Here is a 19,800-nt window from a genome sequence, read left to right on the forward strand (position 1 = left end):
CAAACAATATAGGCATAGAAAAGAAAATGAATGCCCATGAACACAAAAACTCATCCTAGATGGAATTTAATCGTATAATGAATATTCTTTCTTTTATGGTTACTTTACAAACAGAGATATTTTAGGAGGAAAAAACCTCAAACAGCATAATTTGCTGAAATTGCTATACTCAGCAAATAAGAGATGTAATCATTGGTCTAAAAAACCTGCTCAAATTTAATTCTATATTTCTGTTGCAGTATTTTTTCTTTTATTTAAACCTTATTCTTTTCTTTAAAAGTTAGTTTTTTGAAAAAGTAGGCTAATAGATCACTGTTCTTAATTCACAAATCTGAGTGGCTTTCATTTTTAATTGGAATCATTTTCAATCGTGAAACTTTCCACTATAACAAATCTTACTGAAAAATATTCTTCTCTTTCTTAGGAATTAAAGATCCAAAAGATATTCGAAAAGAGCAAACTTCAAAATATGAGGTTGTGTGGAACTAATGTTGGCCAGTGTTTCGCAAATGCCATGTGTTGCTCGTTCATCCAGGATGTCAGATATGAATGTGTCTGGCCATGTGAAGTGGAGCTCAACCATCTGACTGTCACCTATCAGAGGAGGAAATGCTGGGTCCAGAAATGCTGGCTGATTATTATTGGCAAGCACTGCAATGGCAGACTCTTCTGCGGCTGACTATCATCTGGGAAAATAATAAGAAAAGACATATCAGAGCAGAGCATTATTACATCCTTCTGACTCCCCCTCTTAGGTAGCCCTCTTTACCCCAAAGGAACATTCTCCACTAGAGATCGTCTTAACAATCAGATTCGGCTGGGGGGGGGGGGGGGGGGGGGAAATCTGATCGTTAAGATATGTGACTTGGAATCATTTCCGATTCCAATTCACATCGCTAATTTTTTTTTTAGGGAGGCCCACGCCGCTAAAAAAAAAAAACCCCACCCGACCCTTTAAATCGACCCCACCCTCCCAACCCCCCCAAAACCTTTTAAAATTACCTGGTGGTCCAGGGGGGCCTCGGGGAGAGATTTCCCGTTCCCAGGCATCAGCTGTTCTAAAAGAAAATGGCACTGATGCCCCTTTGCCCTTACCATGTGACAGGGTATCCATGCCATTGGCCGGCCCCTGTCACATGGTAGGAGCACTGGATGGCCGGCACCATCTTTAAAGATGGCGCCAGCCATCTTTACTCATCAGCCCTAATAGGGGCTGATGAGTTTGTTTTTTTTAGCGGCGCGGGCCTCCCTAAAAAAAAAAAGGGTCGGGAGGGTGGGGGAGGCTAAGGGGGGTTGATTTAAAGGGGGGGCCTGTGTGTGTGTGTGTGTGTGTGTGTGAGTGAGTGAGAGATTGCATGTATGTGAATGATTGAGAGCCTGTACATGTGAAAGAGAGTATGTCTGTGATTGAGAGCCTGCCTGTGAGAGAGAGAGAGCATGAATGTAAGTTTACCATTGGGAACCTGTATGTGTAAGTTTGTGATTGAAAACCTGTTTGTGTGAAAGAGTATGTGTGTATGATTGAGATCCTTTGTGTGTGAGAGAAATCATGTGTATGTATGATTAAGAGCCTGTGTGTATAAGTAAGAGAGAGATCATGTGTGTCTGTGTGTGATTGAGAGCTGGTTTAGGTGATGGAGCATGTGAGTATGTGATTGAGAGCCTGTGTGTAAATGAGAGAAAGAGAGGACATGTTTGTAAGCATGTGAATGAGAGTCTGTTTGTGAGAGAAAAAGACAGCATGTATTTATGTGATTGAAAGCCTGTGTGTGTGTATAAGCATGAAAAGATAGACAGCATGTGTGTAAATGTGTAATTAAGAGCCTATATAAGTGAGAGAGAAAAAACATGTGTATATGTGAGTACTGAGAGCATGTGTGTATAGGTGTGTCATTGAGAGCCAGTGTGAGAGAGAGCGCTGGTATGTGACTGAGAGAGGAGAAAGGTCCAAGCAAACCACCCCACCTCCTGCTAATTCAGAACAATCTCAGGACACCTGGATATCAAACGTTCCCAGGTATGCAGAGCAAAAAAATTTTTGTATCCTTATTATTTTTCATTACTGGGTCTTTGTGTCTGCTATTTTGAAATATTTTGTTGGTATCTGGAAATGTTTTATATGAGTTTTTAATTATTGGATATTCCACTCATCAGCTCTTTCGAAATATGTTCTTTTTGTTAGTACAGTTTTACTGCTGATGATTTTATATTTCTTGATTTGTTTTATAAGGATGGGTGATGTTTCTTTTTTCCTTTGTTACACTGCATACAGAGACTCTGGCTTGTTGCAGTTTCCAATTCAGTTTTTTCTGCATGCTTCTAGTTATGCGTTTTGGTCTCTTTATTCTATGTTAGGTGAGGGTCAGCACGTGTGATTCAGGTGAGGTTTTCTGCTGGCGTGTAGTTTCTGTGTAGGACTCTATAGCAGCCTGACTTGGTCCGTTTTCCTAATAGGAGATGTATTGGTGTCTTAAGGCCTGGTGTAATATTTTCAGAGACTTATTGTACTTTAAAAGTGTGATCTTACATAAAATGCACACATTTACTTGTATTTAGTTTTAAACATATTGTATGGCTCTCATGGAATTACATTTTAAAATATGTGGCATTTATGGCTCTCTCAGCCAAAAAGGTTCCTGACCCCTGGTCTAATGAATTAATAAAGTGTGTTACACACAAAGAAAATATATGGACATAAGATTGAAGTTAAAATAAAAAAGGAAAAAGAGGGGATTCTCTGTAGCCTATCTCTGAAAATTTTTTAAAACATATGTTTGGAATAAAAATAACGGAGGTTGGAGGGTGTGTTAATGATTAAACAGCAAGGCACTGAGGGGGTTGCCTATTAACAAATATATAAAACCATCCCCCGTCCTCCTATCAAATGTTCCGGTGTAATTTCTGGCTTAAGAATATAAATTTTGAGTAAGGCAACAGAAAATACCTCAAATAAACATAGATGCTAGGTGGGGGGGGGGGGGGGGTTGTGTATCATTAGTTTATAGCATCAAATGGTGGGTTTTTAACATGTGCGTTCTTAAATATCAGCTCTAAAATTTGGCCCTTTGGTACTATGCCCTTTTGATACCAATCTTCTTCATGCTTCAGCCCAAGCCTTCTTGGATTCTATCCTAGTATCTGATTGGAAGGGCATTTTCCTTTTCCATTATCATGTTGGAGGCCTGTTTCTGGGTTGATAGGCCATTTTTGGTCATGTGACCTAAATCCAATTTGACAGTCTTTTGGTGAATTTTTTAATCTCAACAAGTAAGTTCCTTTTGGGCTTTCATGTCAGCTTTGACATTATATATGCTATGAGTGATAAAATTCTTCCTACATGGAATGTGGTGTTTCATTACCATATGTTAAGAATCAGACTTTTATATTCACTGGACATTCTAATTTACTGTTTAAAGCTTTTATTTTGTTTTTTAAAGCTTTTATTTTAGTATTTGTTTTTATATGATGAATGTAATTATTGTAAACTTCCCCGGGCAACATTCTTGTAGAGTGCAGTATATAAAACTTTCAAAATAAATAAATAGATGAATGATTTTTTTATGTGAGTATCTGTAGATGCCACTGTTCTCATACAGTTGTTCTTTCTCTCATAGATCTAAGGTTGTTACCTGTTTGTCTCTCTCAATGCTACTCTTCTGGCAAAACACAGCCCATGTCAGGGAACTGTACCTTTGATGAACTGCCTTTTTGTACTGAAGCTCTATGAATAAACTGCTCTTTGAGTGATTTTCCATGGTGATATGAGACATTGAACAGCTATTTTAGCTTGGTCACACATTCCTCAAAGGTGAAGTTGGGACATCCAAGTGGCAATGTCAGACAAGCAGGCTGAGATTTGAGATTGGGTTTACTGATAAATCTTTTGGTGTAGAGAAGTAGATCTGGGAGTCATCAGCATAAAGATAGCACTGAAAATAATGTGAGGAGATTGGAGCACCAACAGAGTGTGCACTGAGTAAGCAGAGGACCCAGGAGAGAGCCCTGAGGCAGACCAATTGATAATGGGATAGCAAGAGGAAGGATCTCTCAGAAGACACACTAACAGTGCAAATAGAAAGGTAAGAAGAAACCAAGACAGGACAGTCCTGAAATCCAATTGAGCACAGAGTATCAAGGAGTAGATGATGATCAAAAGTATCAACAGTGGATTGGATAAGGAGGATTAGAATCAAGTAACATCATCCATATCATCTAAATTTGGGTAGGCTCGAGTGGCACTTAACTGATTGGGCCACAGGAGAAAGTGCCAGAAGTCAGAATGGCCAGATCAGAGAGCAGGACTACATCACTGAGCAATCCTGATTGGGAAAGAGCTGGGATAGGAGGGTGAATGAGGCACACAAGAGGAGATGAAGGGCTGGGGGAATGAGACACACAAAGGTGAAGATCAAGAAAGGAACAGTATTGTGAGAGACAGGTAGTAAAAGGGATTTGAATATATGAAAGACAGAGGGAGAGCACTCAAGACATGCTGATAGAGAAAAGAAAAGATAAAGTTGGAAAAAAGAAACAGATGCAGAGAAGTAAAATGGAAGAGAAAAATGTTAGAAACAAATAAGGGAGAGAGAAAGAAAGGATGAGAGACAGAAGAAAAGTTAAAATGAAAAAAAAAAAGAACCAGGAAAGAGAATCGGAAGAAAAGAGGAAAGTAGAAAATGAGAATAGTATGAGGAAAAATTGTCAGGTAGCAAATGTTTTAAAAATCCAATTATACAATGGTTAATGTGATTGCTGAAATGCTATAATTTCAAATAAGAAAAGGTCATATTTGAAAAACAGCACTGTTACATTCTGAGTTAAAGCTTATGGGAGACTGTACTTGGAACTTTGGGGGTCTTGTTAATAGATATTTTTTTTTTAATATTTTTATATTCTGCATCTACTGGACAAGTCATGCTAAGCAGATTACAATAAAACATAGACATGTACGTCTGTATGTATATAAATGTGGGGGATTGGACTTGGAACTTTGGGTTCCTGTTAATATACATGTATGTCTGTATGTTTATAAATGAGATGCCAAAGACTCCAACTGTAGATAAAGCAAAGTATTCTTGTTGCCATTATATTCCTGACAAACAAGTGCATCATGCCATTTTCCTCATCGAAGGAGGGGGTGAAAATCTCTCTTTCCCTTAACACCATTTCTGCTGCATTGGATGTGGTAGGCAGGTGAGCTAGAAGGGGCACCAGAATGTTTGGGAGGGAGGACATCGGGGCTTGGATCTGCTTGGAGGCATGGGGTAACCTGCGCCAAACAGCAGTTACTACCATGAGCCTCTTGAAGGGCAGATTAGGTGGACATTTTGGTCTTCATCTGCTGTCATTATTATATGACTATGTAAGTGCCCCTTTAACTCCTTATTTATCTTATGGTGCAACTGAGTGACTACCTCACGGGATTCCTGCTTCAGATATAATTTTTAAAGTTTTTATTATGAGTTTTTCCCTCTATGGCACAGTATTGCATCGGCAACTTGGGAATATTCCTTATCCTCAATTAATACTACATTTCTCTCCTGAAGTTCCTGAATATTTCCTAATAATTCTTGAATTCTATTTTTGCAATGAATATTCTTTTGAGAGTGTGAGGAAACAGTAACAGAAAGATTTTACTAAGGACAAAACATTCTCAATTCTAGATGTAAGATAGCTCTACAATCCAACTATTGCTGTCCATAATGTTTCAAGCATGATCAAAGGTGGTTTAACAGGAGGGAATTTAACCTGAATCGTCCTAGGAGTATTGGAAGTAGAAGTACCTATAGAACCATCTACTCCTGGTTGTAGATTGAAACGAGCTTCAGGACTAAATGAAACAAAAGTTTCATTCTGGTTAGGGGAAGGCACATGCCCCCAAGCTCCCGTTGGCCTGTACCTGAGATGGCTGATAACATAAAGAACCTATAATGGGTTGCACGAGTGAGGGAGAAGAGACAATTCCTCTGTTCTTCTTCTTAAACATCACAGTCTAAATAAAGTTGGAGGGCTAGATATATTCACAGCAGTAAATTCCTGGCAAGAGAAAATCTGCATAAAGGGGCGCGCAGCTTTGGCTGTGTGCTCCAGCTTGCCACAGTTTAAGCTGTTCCAGACAGGGGAGACTGGATCACACAGGGACCAAGCAGATTGACTACCTCAACAAGCACTCACATCAGAACGGGCCCTCAGTCACACAGCAGTCTTTTCTGCTGATACTGCAGCCGGCTACAATTTAAGCTAATCTGGGCAGGGGAAGCAGGATCACACAGGCCCCAAGCAGATTGGCTACCGCAATGAGCACTCACCTTGGAATGGGTCCTCAGTCAAATGGTAGTCTTTCATCACTCTGAAGGGCTTTAAAGGTCAAAGATAATGTGAAAATTATATCAACATACAGGATAAATCAAATTGGTGGAGACATGGCACTATGTGTTAAGGATGGCATAGATTCAAGCAGGTTAACATTTCTTGAAATTTCAGATGTGATGGGGAGAATACAGTAGTGTGAGTGTCTGCCCAGGATAAAGAAACAAACTGTAAAATGCTAACAGAAATTAGAAAGGCTAATAAACTGGCAACACAATAATAATGGGAGATTTTACTAACTCAACAATTCATTGGGTAAATGTCACTTCAGGACATAAATATGGCCGGTTGTGAAACAGCTCAAGACCTTCTTGTTTTTGAAAGCTTTTAATTAGCCTGATTTAGTTGGAACATATTCTATTTTAATGCTGTAATTTGTCATGTGGGCCTATATGGATAATCACATTGGGGTAGATTTTCAAAGGGTAGATTTTCAAAGGGTTGCATGTGTAAGATACGTGCACAACCCCCGAAAACCTACTCCTGCCTCCCCCTGTGTGCCTATCTTGCATAGGCTCAGCAGCGCGCGCAAGCCCCGGGATGCACGTAAGTCCCGGGACTTGAAAAAATGGGCATACCGGGGGTGGGGCCACGAGCAGGGCGCCAGCCTGGGGGCGTTCTGGGGGCGGGACTGAGGCCTCCGGAACAGCCACCAGGCCGGGGGATGGAGAGCCGGCGTGCGCAAGTTACACCTGCCCGAAGGCAGGTGTAACTTCTTCAATAAAGGTCGGGGGGGGGGGGGTTAGTTAGGGTGGGGGGCGGGTTAGATAGGGGAAGGGAGAGGAAGGTACAGGGGGGCGGAAGGAAAGTTCCCTCCGAGGCCACTCCGATTTTGGAACGGCCTTGGAGGTTATGGAGGCAGGCTGCTCGGCCCTGCGCGCGCAGGTTGCACAATTGGGTAGGGGTGTGCATTCGTTTTCGCCGTATTGGCGATCCGCAACATATATTGCACTTTTCGTTGTATTCGTGGGGAAGCGAAACGTATTGCGATTCCCCACGAATACAACAAATTTTCGCCGAATTATTCGGCCGCCAATTTAAACAACCCCCCCCTCCTGATCCCCCCCCCCCAAGACTTACCAAAACTCCCTGGTGGTCCAGCGGGGGGTCCGGGAATCATACCCTGCACTCACACACCCGCGGTACCAGTATCAAAATGGCGCCGATAGCCTTTGACATACTATGTCACAGGGGCTACCGGTGCCATTGGTCAGCCCCTGTCACATGGCCATCGGCACCATCTTGTGCTCCTACCATGTGACAAGGGCTGACCAATGGCACCGGTAGCCCCTGTGACATAGTAAGGGCAAGGCTATCAGCGCCATTTTGATTCATGGCACCCGACGGCACGAGTGCAGGAGATCGCTCCCGGACCCCCGCTGGACCCCCAGGGACTTTTGGACAGCTTGGGGGGGCCTCCTGACCCCCACAAGACTTGTCAAAAGTCCAGCGGGGGTCCGGGAGCGACCTCCTGCACTCGGGCCGTATTGCCAGTATTCAAAATGGCGCTGGCGCTACCTTTGCCTCCAGCAAATGCGTGCACTGCCACGCGCATGTTATAAAATCCAGGGTCCAGGGTCCCACAGGTAGCCCCTGTGACATAGTAAGGGCAAGGCTATCGGTGCCATTTTGATTCCTGGCACCTGATGGCACGAGTGCAGGATATCGCTCCCGAGTCCCGGGTCCCCCAGGTAGCCCCTGTGACATAGTAAGGGATATCGCTCCTGGGTCCAGGGTCCCCCAGGTAGCCCCTGTGACATAGTAAGGGATATTGCTCCCGGGTCCAGGGTCCCCCAGGTAGCCCCTGTGACATAGTATGTCAAAGGCTATCGGCGCCATTTTGATACTGGTACCGAGGGTGTGTGAGTGCAGAGTATGATTCCCGGACCCCCCGCTGGACCACCAGGGAGTTTTGGTAAGTCTTGAGGGGGTCAGGAGGGTGGGGAGTTGTAGTACATTTAATTTTAGCCAGGTAACGAATAGATTTAGACATATAACCGTATCGGGGCGCCATACGGACATATGCAACATATCTGCGCCCCGACTAATACGTATCCCGAATGCAACGTATGGCATCCCTCTGCACATCCCTACAATTGGGCACCCCCTGCATGTGCTGACCCTGGATTTTATAACATGTGCGTGGCAGTGCACGCATGTTATAAAATCAGGCGTAGATTTGTTGACGCCGGGTTGCGCGAACAAATCTACGCCCGCGCGCATGTTATAAAATCTGGCCCTTATTGTTGTGTTGTTTTTTTATTTTGATAGCTGTCTATGTTCTTTGTTATCCAATTAGCATGGGCGTACTATTATAAGCAATAGTGCCTTGAAATTAAATAAATTCTTGGGAGGAAAAGTCCCTAAATGCCATAAATGTCTGCTTGATGGTCATGGAACCAAAAAGAGGGGAACTACTTTAGATCTAGTTTTCGAGAGAAAATGAAAGGGTAAAGATAATGGATCCACTTGATCTTAATGCAATTAAATTTTACATCATAGCTGGAGGGCATATAATAAATTAAACCATTGCAGTAGCTTTTAATGATAAAAAGGATACTTTATTAAATGGGGAAACTATGAAAAAGCTAAAAGGAGCAGTTGCTAAGGTTAGAAATTTACATGAAGCAAACTGTTTTGATATTTAATGAAAAGCAGTCAAAAAATAATTTGACTAAACTAAAACATTGTTTAAAAATTCCATCTTGGAAGCCAGATGAAATGTGTTTCATGCATTAAAAAACATCAAAGGAAGACCAAATGATTGCAGCTTGGTTTAATGGCAATTAACTGTAAAAGGGCATCTTTCAAAAAAAATGGGAATGAGGAAAATAGTGAAGAATGAAGGCATAGGCAAGTTAGATATAAAGCACTAATAAGACAGGCCAAGAAAGAATTTGTAAAAAGGCTTGCCATACAGGTAAAAACTAATAAAATCTTTTCCCAAGTACTTTCGAAATAAAAAGCCTATGAGGGAGTTAGTTGATCTGTTAGATGACCGAGGGGGTAAAACGAATGCACAAAAAGAACAAGGAAATAGCAGAAAAGCTAAATGGATTCTTTGCCTTGTTCTTTCCTATGAAGGATGTTGGGGATATACCTTCATTAGAAACATTTTTTGATGAACATTTTTTGATAGGAAACATTTTTTGATAGGAAATCACTGTGAAACTGGAAAATGTAATAGATCAAACTGACATATTAAAGAGTAACAAATTACTAGGACCGGATGCTTTTCACCCCCAAAGTTGTGAAGTTGTAAACCTTTTACAGTAATCTGTAACCTATTATTTAAAATGGCCACAGTAATTGAAGACTGGAGGTTGGTCATGTAATGCCAGTTTTTAAAAAAGGATACAGAAGTGATCTGGGAAACTGTAGATTAGTAAGCCTGACACTGGTGTCAGGGAAAATGGTAAAAGCTATTAAGAAAAATTACATTACTGATTTAATGTTGAAGAGTCAACATGGTTTTAGCAAACAGAAATCTTGCCTTACCAATCTATTGGATTTTTTTTAAGGTATGAATAAAAATAAAGATAACGGTGAGGCAGTTAATATAATAATTTGGATTTTCAGAAGGCATTGACAAAGTCCCCTATGAGAGATGCCTCAGGAAATTATAAAGGTGAATTGGTCTCTGTTTAAAAGACAGGATACAGAGAATAAGACCAAATGGCCAGTTTTCCAAATGGTGAACGGTCGATAGTGGAGTGCCCCGAGGATCTAAACTGGGATCTGTGCTGTTTAGCATTTTTATAAATGTTCTGCAAACGACAGCAATGAGTAAAGTTATCAGATTTGAAGTTGACACATATTAAAAGTTGTTAAAACCACAACAGATTGGGAGGAATTACAGAAGGATCTTGCTAGACTAGGAGACTGGGCATCTAAACGACACATGAAATTTAATTTGGACAAACGTAAAATGATACACATAGGAGAAAAATAATCCCAGATACAGATACACAATGCGTGGTTCTATATTGGAATTCACCACCTAAGAAAAGAACTTGTGGACAATATATTGAAATCCTCAGCTCTGTGTACAGTGGTACTGGGGTATTATTTGGAAAAGAATAGAGAATAAAATGAAGAATATCATAATCCTTCTGTATTAATCCATTGGTGCAACCACACCTTGAAAATTGTATGTAGTTCAGGTTGCCTCATCTGAAAAAAAAATTATCAGAATGAGAAAAGGCTCTGAAAAAGGCAACAAAAATGATAAAGAGGATGGGATGACGCCTTTAGAAAGAGAGAGGTATACACATTAACCCGGTAGGAGTTTCCTCCTCTGTGGCGTTTCTCCGGCATTGCTCTCCTGACCTCTGCACCGGAGGTGGTCTTTGATCTGGACTGAGTGATGCCTCCTCAATTTGGTCGGCGCGCTCTCCCAGAACGCCCGATAAGAGGGAATATGATACAAACTTAGAAAATCAAGAGTGGAGTAGAATGTGTCAAATGGGAACAGTTGTTTAATCTTTCAAATAATTCTAAAACAAGGGGACAATCAATTAAACTAGCAACCACAGATTTAAATAAATAGTAGAAAGTACAGTTTCATTCAACTCACATTCAAGCTGTGGAATCTGAGGACATGGTCAAGGCAACTAGCATAGCAGAGTTTAAAAGAGATTTGTACAAGTTCCTGGAGGAAACACCCATAAACAATTAATAGCCAGCTTAGCGTTGGGAGTAAGCAATAAGAAACAGATCAATCTTTTGGGATCTGCCAGGTACTTGTGACGTAGACTGGCTACTGTCACAGGATGCTGGCCTCAGTAGACCCTGGTCTGACCCAGCAGGCCACTTCTCATGATCTGTTCAATTACAAAGGTGTGTGGGTCTTAGAGAGATGTCCAAACACATGCCTGGAGCTATAGGAGCAATATGGGAAAATAAAATGCTCACAAGGACTGAGTATGTTCTAATGTTTTGAAACATTTCATCACTGGATGTTCAAGACTGAAAATCTGATTTCACATGCTGCTTATTTTTTAAGCACACTCACATATTCTCTGTTGTAGAATGAACATTTCTTTCTTTGCCACGGGGCCAGATGTGATAACTCTGGGACAAAATCTATAGCGGTTCTCTGATTCTTTGACTTTATGCATGCAAGTTATTTAGGTACTTCATGCTCTGCCTTATCTATAATATGTTGTTTATTTTTGTAACAGGAAAACCAAGGTGATCTCTTTGATAGTAAAAGGAAGCAACAGAGTTTATTTACAGTAGCATAGTCTGTCTATACTTTGGTTCTGCAGTTTCTGCTAGCAGAAAATCCCCCAGTTTATTGCAAAGGCTTTGTTGTATAGAAAATTCCACAGAGCTTTACAGAAGTTCACTTGCTGTTTACATCCTTGCACTTTAGTAAAGGCACATAAGGTATTTCAAAAAAGGAACATGAGTTTGGAAATCATGGTGACACTGATACAGTTTTCAGTTTTATCCTATCTACTGTCTAACCCTTAGCAGGTGTTATGCTCTTCATCAACTTCCTCTATTTATATAAAGCAAATACCATTATGTGGAACAAAAGCTACAGATAGATAGGCATCTCCTTCTTCTGATTTCTGTTTTTCTTTCTGTTACTGCTTTTCCTGTTACTGTTTCCTGCCTTGGCTGCTTCTTTCCATCGGTCTTCTTTCTCTCCTTCTCTGTAACTGTAGTGCTGAGGCATTGATTGTACTAAGAGGGATAAGTGTGGGAGGCAGGCAAGGAGCAAGGATTACTCAAATTAGGCAGACTCCCAGTATTGCACAATGTTCCAATGAAGGCCAGAACAAAATAAGACTCACTTGCCACACTCATTCAAACTATAATAAAGTAAATCAGCTCTCATCAGAAGTTTCAATAGTTCTTGTACACTGCAACAATATAGAGAGGTTCAGGGTTCCAGGGCATTAGAACTTTGGAAGATCTAAAGATCTATTATAGCAGCATATCCTTTTGTGATGCTATCAGGAAGCTTTCACTCTGCTTAGCCAAATGCAACCAGCTGGTAAGGTTCTAGCTGTACCTTCAGCACCGGAAAAATTTCCATCTGTCTAAACGGGCTGGGATTTTCCTAAGTCAGATCAAGAAAGAGAGAGTATGTTCAAAGTTATCTGAGAAATAAAAATAAATGCTCGGAATAGAATAAGTTATGGGTGTGAATGTTTTATAGGTTTATATATGGTTTAAGAGGGTAATTTTAAAAGGCAGTGCTTTACCCACATAAACCCCTCTTGTAGAAGACAAGCCTTCTCATAACTGTCAAGGCCACCTCCTTCACGGACGCACCTCCCAAGCGGAGAATCCTAAGCTCACCCTTTTACTCTGCCTAAGATATCCAGTACTGATTTTGTCTCATTAAAGCAATGTTAACCCACATTCCTTCCATCCCCCATCTCTTCATCCCTTCCCTTAGAATTCTCCTTTTCCCTTTGATTTCTCCTTTTCACCCCAACTAGACAATTCATTTAGCTCTTAACAGTTCGATTTGTTATATTTTCCCTTTACTTATGTTGTATCCAAGTTTCTCCTCCTGTCCTATGTAAGACAATTTTTGTCACTGTTTGTTCAAGGTTGATATGTAAACCGGAGTGATAATTAACTCTGTTTTTTGAACTTCGGTATAGAAAAAGTTATAAATAAATAAATAAATTGTAAAATTGCCCACCCCCATTCGTGGGGAAACATATACATTCTATAGAGGCATTCTGGGAGGCGAAATTTGCCAGGTAAAACTACCTAGGCACAATAGCAGTTGTAAGTTTGTATGGGTAGTTGTCCTGGGATAATTTTCAAAGTGAAAGTATGTGCATAGTTTTGCTTTGAAAATTAGTGCAAAATAAAATGGTAAAAAGTACCTGCCATTTTCAAAAGCTATATATGCCAGAAAATTGACTGAAAATTGCTTACCCTTTCTGGGATAAAGGTGCATGTGGGGATCAACAACACACATAGAATTGGAGGCAGAGTTAGGTCAGGAAGGCAGTAATGCATGTAGTTTTTGTATTTTCAAAATTGCACACATTATTTAGAAGTAAAAAATAAGTAAATGCAAAAAAATAATGTGCTGGTTTTTTAACATGAAAGAGTTGGCAGAGTCAGATTTTTGGCTAGGCTAGTGGAGTCAACAGCATGCATACTGTCACATTTTCAAAACTAAATGCATCATTTTGAAGAACCCACAGAAAAGGCAAGGGGGAAAATCTGTGCTGGTACATTTCTTCCTAGGCAATTTTCCAAGGGAAAATTTGTGCTTACTTTCCACTTGAGAATGGAGCGAAGTTCTCCTTAGAGGACTATTTTCAAATTTAGCTGCCTGCTTTTTGTGGGTAAAAGTATGCATCTTGTTAATTCCCATGCATGCGCTTACCTGCAAAAGGGCGAACAATTTTTGAAACAGCATATGCACCTAGATAAATACCTATTTATCCAGGTAAATGGCTTTTCAAAAATTCCCTCCCTATTCAGCTAAAAAAATGGCTTTAGAAGAGTTTTAAGGTCATTATTTGCTGTCATATCCCTTGGTACCTATTCTATTATACAATGCAAACAGGTCACAGAATTTAAAATTATCTGGTTTGCCACTATACTAAAATGTTGATTTCACATTATTTTATGGCAGCTCTGTTTCATTATGGTAATACTACTTAATGATTACCACCCCGTGAGATTCCATTGTTCTTTCACTATTACTTTTTGCTCTAAATTTAATAGAATACAGTGCGGTGTGGTGACATTCCCTGTAGAGATTCAGTTAATGTGCATTGTCTAACCTTAACCTTAACGATGTACTTACTGTTTTGGGCTGAACTGATGGTACAGCTTCCCAGAACAACCATGAAAATGTCTTGAACACTTAAAATAGTATCAGTTAACAAGGCATCAGTCTCAGTTTCTTACTGAGAGTGACTGGCAACATATGCTGAATTCTTTTGCCCATGCTGCATATCTTTTTAGTCTCTATATTAGTGTGAAGAAATGGAAGTCCCATACTAATTGCCACCTGGAAGAAATCTTTCATCTCCAACAATACAAGGAATAAAACTGAATGCCAGACAATTAAAAAATGTGAAGTCCTTCTGCTATTTCTGTAGTATAGTTACTGATGATGCTAGAATTGATCAAGAGTTTCAGTACACTTGAAGATAGCTGCTGCAGCCTTCAACCATCTCCAAAAGTATGACGATCAAGACGGGGAAGAGGATTTAAAGTGTCTACAAAATGTCAAGTTTACACAGCTAGCTTGCTTTCTTCTGTTTATTATTTAATTGACTTGATTTTATTATCCAACATTTCTAATAAATTGCTCACAGTGATCAACAATAGCACAAATCACATCAATAATCACAATATATACAGAATGAATATGTCATGCAAATCATAAAATGAATAAAAAAATGAAATATAATTATGCATCAAACAAACATAAAAGGGTCAAATTTAACTCCTGACATCTATATACTGTAGACATATGTAGCCAATAAAACAGAGTACCAAAAGAGAAGCCATGCCAAATTCTAAGGTATTGTATACAGCCAAATAATAGAACATTGTAATATATTATGTTGTACATTGTCTTGGGAGATTTTTATCAGAAAGGTGATCAATAAGTATTTTTAAATAAATAAATGGCAGAAGAGTCATGACAAGTTCTCATAATGTATTCAATGTCAAAGATGTTCCATCATAATTCAATGTAAAAATAAACCTCCACACCTCTAATTACCACAAATACATTAAGGATGCACTGAAATTGAAAATGACCATCATAATAGGCATCATCGATATAGTGTAACCACTTTAATACTTTGCCTTATATTTATTCATAGGTCATTATAATGGCAAAGGTGTCCCAAATTAAACTGATTGAAAATATTTTTTAAAATCTTTGTTGCAAGTAAAATCATAATTCACAAAACTTTACAAAATGCAAACATTCAAGCCAGGAAAGCAAGTCCACACTCTATATGGGATCACAGAAGAAAAAGAGTGAGAAGAAGTAATCGTCCTCACAAGTTCATATCATTTGTCATCGTTTTTAAAGGCAAACGCCTGAATCTTCAAATTGATCATATAATGTAGTTTCAAAATGGGGGTTCCCAACGCAATCTTTAGAGCAAAACACAGTGTCCATATCGGAGGACATTTTTTAACTGTGCAAGGTGATGCATATAGAGAAAAATAACCCATGCTATAGTTACACAATGTTAGGTTCCATATTAGGAGCTACCATCCAAGAAAGAGATCTAGGCGTCATAGTGTATAACACATTGAAATCGTCAGTTCAGTCTGCTGCGGCAGTCAAAAAAGCAAACAGAATGTTGGGAATTATTAGAAAGGGAATAGTGAATAAAACAGAAAATGTCATAATGCCTCTGTATCGCTCCATGGTGAGACCGCACCTTGAATACTGTGTACAATTCTTGTTGCAGCATCTCAAAAAAGATATAGTGGTGATGAAGAAAATACAGAGAAGGGTGACCAAAATGATAAAGGGAATGGAACAGCTCCCCTATGAGGAAAGACTAAAAAGGTTAGGACTTTTCAGCTTGGAGAAGAGACGGCTGAGGGGGGATATGATAGAGGCGTTTGAAATCATGAGAGGTCTAGAACGGGTTAATGTGAATCAGTTATTTACTCTTTCGGATAATAGAAAGACTAGGGGGCACTCCATGAAGTTAGCATGTGACACATTTAAAACTAATTGGAGAAAGTTCTTTTTCATTCAATGCACAATTAAACTCTGGAATTTGTTGCCAAAGGATGTGGTTAGTGCAGTTAGTGTAGCTGTGTTTAAAAAGGATTGGATAAGTTCTTGTAGGAGAAGTCCATTACCTGCTATTAATTAAATTGACTTAGAGAATAGCCACTGCTATTATTAGCAACAGTAGCATGGGATAGACTTAGTTTTTGGGTCCTTGCCAGGTTCTCATGGCCTGGATTGGCCACTGTTGGAAACAGAATGCTGGGCTTGATGGACCCTTGGTTCTTATGTTCTTAACTATGTTATACAATCAATTTGAAGATTCAGGAGTTTGTCTTTAATAAAGATGTATATGTGCATTGAATGCACATACTTGACTTACTTATTTAAAACATATATGCACATATATTTTATGCACAAAAGTAAAGTAGGACTAATGTAAACCTTGATTTACTGTTGCATATGTGAACCTTTGAGTCGAGATGAGGTTGATACTGCCACCAGGGGAAGGTCCCCAGTGGTCCTCATCATCGGGAGGTGGTGCAGGCTGAGAAGACCCAACAGGAGCTTTACCTTTACCAGCCCACATTCACCACAGGTTGAGCCCTTAGGTGTGAGGGCCGGCAAGACTTAGGTGTGGATCTCTCATGTTGAGGAGTCCAAAGGAGAAGACAGCATGGCGTTGGGCATGCAAGGGTTGAGGCAGGCAGTAGACAGATGAAACTAGGAGCAGGCCAAAGGTTGGGATGGGCAGCAGGCAAGCAAGATGAAGAGACAAGCTGGAGGTCAGGGCAGGAGGAGGTCAAGCGAAGTCGGAGTACCAGCAAGGATCAGGCAGGCAGAGAGCAGAAAGAGATGAGATACCAGGCAGAAGTCCAAAACCAGGGAGTCTGTCCAAAGGCAGGAGCAGGAACAGGAGCAGAACTGGAACACTGGATCAGGAAGGCAAGGCTGAAATACAGGATCAGGAAGACAAGGCAGGAACTCAGGATCAGGAACAAAACAGACTACGCACTCAAGATCTGAGCAGGACCCATTGCTGAGACAAAGTGCAGTAGTCAGAGCCGGGTTTAAATACCCAGTCGAGGTGACGTCATCTCCCGGCACTGCAGCGAAGTTTCCTGCCATGGGCCCTTTAAAAGGAGGAGAAAGGCACACACACACACCTAGAGAGGTGGGTGCCGAGGCCGAGCCGGCGGCGTGTCATGCCGCGAGGGCAAGCCAAGCCGGCGGCATGTCTTGGCACGAAGGCAGGCTGCTGCCACAGGATTTGGGGCCTGGCCGCCCCCTGCATCGGAGGAGAGGCCCCGAACAGGATGCCTGCCAGAAAAGGTAAGGGGACCTGGCCCTGGGTAGCCACAGCTGGGAATCCTAACAGTACCCCTCCTTTACGCCCCCTCTTAGAAGGGCCAGGTTTGCCGGGGTGAGCCATGTGGAACTGTTGGAGGAGCGCCTTGTCAAGGATGTTCGAGGCGGGTTCCCAGGTATTCTCCTCGGGCCCAAATCCTTCCCACATGATCAGGTATTCCCAGCATCTGGGATGGCATCTCACGTCTAGGACCTCCTTCACCTGGTATATCTGGTCTTCTTCAGATGCTATGTCCTGTGGCTTGGGCGGCTTGTGATGAGGCTAGGATAGCACTAGTGGTTTCAGGAGAGACGTGAAACATGTTGTGGATCTTCAAAGTTGAATGTAGGCGCAGGCTGGTCCTCGACACTCTGTGATAGTGAAGGGGCCAATGTAACTGGGAGCCAACCTCATCGAAGGTACTCGGAGGTGGATGTGGCAGGTACTCAGCCATACTTGGTCTCCTATCTGAAAGAGAGGAGCTGGGTGGCGGTATCTGTTGGCCACCTTCTTGGCTGCTTTGGCAGCCCGCCGGAGGTTGTCTTGTGTACTGTTCCAGAGGCAACGGAGTTGTTGTGCAGTAAGTTGAGCTGCGGAAGAGGGCAGCGTAGATAGCGGTGGGACTGGTTGTCACCCATAGACTACCTGGAAGGGTGAGGAGCCAGTCGCCGAATGGGTGTGCATGTTGTATGAGAACTCTGCCCAGGGTAGCAGGGAGGACCAGTCGTCCTGTCTCTCATTGACAAATGAGTGGAAGAAAGTCTTCAGGAACCAGTTTGTGTGTTCGGCTTGCCCATTTCCCTGAGGGTGATATGCTGAGGTGAAGTCAGTGAGCCAGAACCTGGCTGTGAACTGAGTCCCTCGGTCAGAGGCTATATGTTGGGGTAGCCCATATAAGCGGAAGATATGCTGCATGAACAGTTGGGCCAGTTCGGGGGACAAGGAAAGCTTGGGTAGTGCAATGAAGTGGGCCATTTTGGAAAATATGTTGATGACCACTCAGATGACATGGTTGCCATCCAACGCAGGTAGCACTTCGACAAAGTCGGTTGATATGTGGGTCCAGGGTTTCTCGGGCACAGGCAAAGGTTGCAGGAGATCCCAGGGCCACCCAGCAATGGCTTCTGCTGGGCACAAGTCAGGCAGGAGGCGACATAGGCCTGGGCATCTCGCTCCTTCTGTTGCTACCAGTAATATTGCTGTAACAGCTCCAGCATATGTGCCCTTCCAGGATGCCCAGCAGTGAGGGAGTTGTGACCCCATGCCAGAACCTTCTGTCGAAGATGGAGGGGTACCACCATCTTCCCCTGGGGCACCATCTGGGTGGCGGTCAGGAGGATCTTCGCAGGGTTGAGAATGTATTGAGGTATAGCAGGAATGTCATCTGTCTCATAGGCCCTAGACAGGCCCTCAGCCCTGGCATTCTTGGAGGCTGGTCTGTAGCGCAGGATGGAGTTAGAGCGGCTGAAGAACAGTGACCAGCGGGCTTGGTGAGGGTTCAACTGTTGGGCTTAGCTGAGGTATTCAAGGTTCTTATGGTCAGTAAGAACCGTGATGGGATGCTGTGCTCCTTCAAGCCACTGCCTCCATTCCTCAAAGGCCATTTTGATAGCCAATAGCTCCTTGTCCCTGATGCCATAGTTCTTCTCTGCTGGTGTGAACTTGAGAGAGAAGTAGGAGCAGGGAAATAAGGTGCCTTTACTGGAGCGTTGGCTGAGAATGGCCCCCACAGCTATATCGGAGGCATCCACCTCCACCACGAAGTGGTATGAAGGGTCCGGGTGTCTTAGGTAAGTCTCTTGGAGGAAGGCTTCCTTTAACTCCTTAAAGGCCGCAACTGCCTCGGGTGACCAGTGTTTGGTGTCAGCCCCCTTCCTGGTGAGAGCACTGAAAGGCACCGCCAGGCATGAGTACTGGGGAGTAAAGTGTCTGTAGAAATTGGCAAAGCCAAGGAAGTGTTGCAGGGCGCAAATCCCTGAGGGTTGGAGCCACTCCCAGATACTGGTGACCTTCTCCATGTCCATGTGGAAGCCTGCTGTGGAGACGATGAACCCCAGGATGGTTCAAATAGGTACTTTTCTAACTTGGCAAAGAGCTTATGCTTGCGTAGGCATTGCAGGATGTGTCTGACCTCCAAGCGGTGTATCAGAAAGTCTTTGGAGTAAATAAGGACGTCATCCAGGTAAATGATGACGCTGGTGTGTAGCATGTTGCAAAAGACTTCATTAATGAGGTTTTGGAAAACCGCTGGGGCATTGCATAGGCCAAATGGCATCACCAAGTATTCATAGTGGCCATCTTGAGTGTTTGATGTGTACCAGGTTATAGGCCCCGCGAAGGTCCAACTTGGTGATACCTTCACCCCAGCAGTTCTGGGATA

At 42.0% G+C, this 19,800-nt stretch overlaps 1 long non-coding RNA gene across 2 annotated transcripts in view; it reads right to left on the bottom strand.

Annotated features, from left to right (window-relative positions):
- Window positions 1-476: 476 nt before the first annotated feature.
- The window catches only part of LOC115092254, an 86,474-nt gene continuing 67,150 nt past the window's right edge, over window positions 477-19,800 (bottom strand). For both annotated transcript variants that reach the window (XR_003856962.1, XR_003856961.1), the window contains one exon: window positions 477-686. This is a non-coding gene — a long non-coding RNA (uncharacterized LOC115092254). The remainder of the gene's footprint in view (window positions 687-19,800) is intronic.

This window comes from Rhinatrema bivittatum, chromosome 5 (genome assembly GCF_901001135.1).
Source record: "Rhinatrema bivittatum chromosome 5, aRhiBiv1.1, whole genome shotgun sequence".
Taxonomy (NCBI): Eukaryota; Metazoa; Chordata; class Amphibia; order Gymnophiona; family Rhinatrematidae; genus Rhinatrema; species Rhinatrema bivittatum.